Genomic DNA, 6,000 nt, shown 5'->3' with positions numbered 1-6,000 from the left:
TCACGAACGTGTATGTACATATATACTGGTGGATGTAGAGGCGTGCACTTGTTGTAGTAGAGGTACGTACGTGTCGTAGTAGAGGCGCGCACATAGCATGTACATGTACGTACAGCGGCCAGGGTGCAAGAAAGAAAATACGTGCACGTATGTGTACATACGGGCGGGGTCTCGAAAGCCTACTCGCGCATACGTACGGCCAAGGCTCATGTACATGGCTGGGTCGGAACGGAGAAACAGCGTTGTCGTCGCGTTCATGGGGAGGCAACGGAATGCGTCGTGTTCATGGGGACGCAACGGAATGCGTCGTGTTCATCGGGAGGCAACGGAACACGTGGGAGCCAACCGGCTGGGTCGGAACGAAATGCGTGGTCGTGTTCATTGGGAGGGCTTGGACGGAACAGGTGATGGAAACGAGGCCTGGTGTACCGCACAACGGACGAAATGAACCTCCTATGTTCGGAACAGGGTCCTGTTGATCTGGAGGGGTGTGGCGTACCGCAAAACGGAGGAAACAGACCTCCTACGGTCGAAACAGGGGTCCTGTTGATCGGGAAGGGTGTGGCGTACCGCAAAATGGACGAAACAGACCTCCTACGGTCGAAACGGGGGTCCTGTTGATCGGGAGGGGTGTGGCGTACCGCAAAACGGACGAAACAGACTTGTGTTGGAGTGCTACGGTCGAAACAGGGGTCCTGTTCATCGTGGGGGGGGGGGGGTGTGGCATACCACAAAATGGGACTCCACGAGATACTGTTCATCTCCACCATCGACCTCCTCCAGCCTCCACGGGCTACCGTCGACCACCTCCAGCCTCCACGGGCTCCTGTTCATCCAGCCTCCACCGCGCGCTACTCCACCGGCTACTGTTCAACCACCCCTCCACGGGCACCCCTCCACCGTCTACTGTTCATCCAGCCCTCCACACCACGGGGTCCTGTTCAACCACCCCTCCACGGGCACCCCTCCACCGTCTACTGTTCATCCAGCCCTCCACCACACCACGGGGTCCTGTTCATCCAGAGGCAACGCCACCGCTCACTGTTCATCCACCCCCCGCAACGCTCACTGTTCATCCAATCGATCGGCTTCAGTTAGCAGCAGTAGCGAAGGAATCGCTCGATCGGGTTCAGTTAACAGCCATCGATCGATCGCTCATGTTCAGTAACGCGTAGCCTGCAGTGCAATCGCTCGGGTTTAGTTAGAGCCAACTCCTCGCACACACGCACGTACGTGTACGAGAGAAACGCGCATCGCTCGGCCCCCGACCTCCCACCGTAACCGGGAACTCCCCGAAATTTTCCTCGCCCTCGCTTCTACCACGGTTTTTTCCGTCATGGACGCCCCAAAGAATGTCATGCAGTTGCGTCTCCGGCACGGCCAGGAGGAAAAGCCCATTTTCTGTCATGAGTTTTTGTAATAGAAGTAGGAGCCCACCACATCTATGATGATATAGGGTTTTGTCACAATTATCGTCATAGAAGTGTCATATGTATGACAGCAAAAAAATTCGTTCGGCCCAAAATGTCACAGATGTGTCTTTTTTTTGTAGTGATTACATCCTTCAAATTTGAAATTAGTTGGTATGAGTAAATACAGTGATGCAAGAGCAAAGTAGTATGAACCATAGCTACGGAACCTCACCTGAGAACAATTCTTCTTCTGCTTTCCTCGTGCTTTGGGCACTGCAGTTGCCTTACTAACTGATCATGTTTGGGTGCTCTGTGGTGGAGACGATGCTGTGTCAACTGGAACTGGGTTACTATCTATTGGGGTTGGGGTTAGAAGGGGTGTAGCTGGTTGTCTGTCCAACTGGGTAGGGGTACAATCTGCGTGAGTCTGGGTTATGTGTGGTGGGGCTGGTCCTTGCGCAAGTACAACCATGGTTCTATCTGCATCGACAGGTAGCACGATCTTTTCTGAAGACCATATTTTTACCCCCACAGATACTACCATCACCCCCTCCAATTGAAATGGTTGATAAACAAGAAAAGTAATTGAATGTACAGACATTGTAAGATAGACAGGTGCAATGGACAGTATTGAAGAAAACATGGCATGAAATAATTCACATTTATGTTGTCTAACCAAATAGAATAGCAAGACATAGTTTCAGATATATGATGGCTAATTAAACAGGATAGCATGACACAATTTCACATGTATGATGGCTAACTAAACATGATAGAATGACATACTTCAAAATATGATGACTATGTAAACAGGATGACATGATATAACTATACGATGTGTCTATTAAAGTGGTTGGCATGCCATAAATCACAAACATGCCGTCGATGGAAACATGATGGTATGATATAATTCACGGATAGAATGACATAATTCAAAATATGATGACTATGTAAATAGGATGAGATGATATAACTACATTATGTCTTTAGAAAATGGGTTGGCATGCCATAATTCAGATACATGTTGTCTACGTAAACATCATGGCATGATATAATTCAAATATATGATGTATATACTAAGCAAGTGAGCAGAGGGCAATCACATATATGATTTTTCAACTAAGGAGATGGCATTCAATATTGTGTATATGATGTAAAAACTAAGCATTGCAATACAACATATGCATGATATGAGTAATGTAACCCTGCCAAGTTTGAGCATACACCTCAGGGGGATAATAGGACTGGTCATCTGCCTCTGAAACCTCCTCTGAAGAGCTATCTGTAACCAGCAAGATATCTTCTTCAGCAGGTAGCATTGTCTTCTCTGAAGACCTTGTTTTCACTCCAGATTTCTCCATCACCAATTCAAATGGCTGATGCATAGGAAGACCAGTTGAATATACAAACATTGTGACAAGTGCAACAAGAAATACAAAAAAGGACGGCATGGTATAATTCACATATATGACGCTTGGCTAAACTACATGGCATTGCATAATTCACATATATAATGTCTTGTAACAAGATAGCATTGCATAATTCACACATATGACGTCTTCCAACAAGATGGCACTGCATAATTCACATATATGGTAATGAGACACTAAACAGGTGGCATTCACACAAAGCATGTCTAAACTAAGAAAATGACATAGCAATGCAAGATACCATATGCACGATATGAGCAACATAACCCTGCCAAGTTGGAGCATGCACCTCGGGGGGGGGGGGAATAGGACTAGTCATCTGTCTCTGAATCCTCCTCTAAGGAGCTATCCATAACCAGCAAGACATGCGCTTCGTCAGACAGCATTGTATGCTCTAAAGACCTTGTTTCCACTCCAGATTTTTCCATAACCGTGCCGAATGGCTGATGCACAGGAAGAGTAGTTGAACGTACTAAAATTGTTGACAAATTTAACATGTAATAAAAAATGATGGCATGATACAATTCACATATAAGATAACTGGCTAACCAGGGTGGCATTGCAAAATTCACATATATGATGCCTGGCTAAACAAGATGGCATTGCATGATTCACATATATGATAAAGAAATTAAACAGATGGCATTAACACAAAGCATGTCTAAACTAAGCAGATGACATATTTGATGTATAAAGTAAGCAATGCAAGGCACCATATGCATGATATTACCAATATTAGCATGCCAAGTTAGAGCGAAGACCTCAGGGGGTAAATAGGAGTGGTCATCTCCTTCTGAATCCCCCTCAGAACAATTATCTTCCTCTTGATTACAATCTGAAATGGGTGGAGGGGGGCTGCCTTTGCACCCACCATGGAGCGACGTCTGCATGAAATTTTATTGCCACGCAAGGCTCATCTCTTTTGCTCTACATGTCCAGTTCCATTGTGCACAATAACTGACATGCATAGGAATAAAACATAGTGATATCATGTAAGGACTGCATGCACAAATCTAGAGTGCTGGTAGAAAACTATGGATAGACCCAAAACCAATTATAGCAGGCAGATAATAGCTTTAGTTAAAAATACAGATAATGGCTCCTTTAATGTTTGTTTGCACCCAATATGAAACTCATAGTAGACACCCGAGATTAACCAGTTAGTAGACAGATAGTACTGATTGCTGCCCCAATATGTACCCCACAACCATTTAAAAACTCAAGTTTCAGCGTTAGTTTGGACCTGGCTCAGAGTCTAATATGTGAACACAACAATAAAGTAGCATGTCATCATATTAAGTGATGCATAACGTAAGAAGACACGGAAGAGTGCGACCTCTCTTGTGGACCCGTGTAGTCCTCAAGGTCATCTGCTCAGTTGATGATGGTAATGCAGTTGTCGTGGTTGCCGGCGGCGGGGAAGAAGATCTGAGGCGGCGAAAGACGGTGAACCCTTCTGTCGTTGGAGCAGCTGAGCTAGGGTGGAACACAGCGCAGCAGGAGCAGGACAAACCACACAAGGTTTTCTTTGACACATATCTATAACAGAAGTAATTGTGTAAGGGCTTGTTTGAATTTGAGGATTCTAACAATGCAGGGGCAGGAAATAGACAGGAATAGGATAGGAATGCACGTGCAAAACAGAGAATTTAAAAACACAGGATTTCTGCCAATCTGGGTGTTTGGTTCACAAGAATGGGAAGATCAAAGGATGCAAAGAAGCATGGTGAGATAATGTCAAACCACAAGAAAATGTGTGGTTATAATGCTATTATGCTATATCTTAGTCTTGTGCTTCATGAATAGGAATTTGAAAAGGAGGACCAGTGGAAATTAAAATTCCTACGGTTTTTCTTTCAAAGAGACACTAAAGGAACAAATCCTACAGTTTTCCTTTGCTCCATTCCTTTGAACCAAATGCATGAATAGTAGTACCATAGGAAACTTTCCAATTCCTATGTTTTTCCTTCACTTTTCCTTTCAAGCACTAGCGATTCTAGTAGGCAGGCTTGAGCAAGGAAAAGCCTACACTCAAAAACTGTTTTTGTGCTACTTCTACTACTTTGGACCTGGGCCATTGCCCTACTAGCTCAACTCCCAGGCCCATCGACAAATGCACAGCTCAAACACGTGGAGATAAATAATGATGGCGTTCAAGAGAGTCCATCACGGATAGCTAAGTTGCATGGTACCTTACTGCTTGTCACAGAGTAGGATAAAATAATCGTATTTCACGTTACTACGTGTGCTCAGTGGAAAATATATATAACATGTAGTAAAAAAGAGATGCACCAAGTGTACAACCTCTTTGGCGACTACTAGGGAAAACCTTATACATAGAGGTATAGCAGTAGCGCTGGTCAAAACACGGTGCTATAGCTAATTATTAGTAGCGCTTGTTACAAAAGCACGGTACAACCACTCTTGTAGCAGTAGCGCGTATGCGTGGAAAAGCGCTACTACTATAATTCCCTCGCTGGTGCCGGTAGTCTAGGAATAATAGTAGCGATTCTTCCAGAAGCACGCTACCGCTAAAAACTTTGTAGCAGCGCCTTTATGCTGTAGAGTGCTACTGCTATGAAAAAGAAAATAAATAGAAAAATAAGTAGAAAAGTAAATGAAAATGAAAGAAATAGAAAGAGGAGAGATGCAAAAAAGAAAATGTAAAGAAAACAAAAGAAAAAGAAAAATAAAACAGAAAGGAAGAGCTGTAGTGCGTTTCGCTGGAAAACGCTATAGCTAACTTAGCTATAGCGCGTTTGGCAAAATGCGCTACTGCTAGTTTGACTTAACCCCCGACCGCGCGGGCTCAAAATTTCGGTAAGTCCTTCCCCCTCCACTCCCCCCTCTCCCCCAACTGCTCCATGGCCGTCGTCGCCCTGCCGCCTTCGACCACACCGCCGCTGCCTGAGGCCGCCTTCGACCACACCGCCGCCGCCCGAGGCTGCCCTTGACCTCACAGCCACCGCCCGAGGCCGTCGTCGACCTCACCGTCGCCTTCCTCGAGCTCACTGCTGCCGCCCTCGACCTCACCACTGCCACCCGAGCCTGCCCAGGACCTCCGCCGCCCGAGCGAGACCTGCCCTCGCCGCCGACCGTAAGGCTCTGCCTCTCCTCTCCCCTACCCTCCTTTCTCTCTCTGCTAGGGCAATTCATAT

Source organism: Triticum urartu, chromosome 3A (assembly GCF_056163025.1).
Source record: "Triticum urartu cultivar PI428250 chromosome 3A, HENAU_Tu73, whole genome shotgun sequence".
Taxonomy (NCBI): domain Eukaryota; kingdom Viridiplantae; phylum Streptophyta; class Magnoliopsida; order Poales; family Poaceae; genus Triticum; species Triticum urartu.
This window is presented reverse-complemented; position numbering follows the sequence as displayed.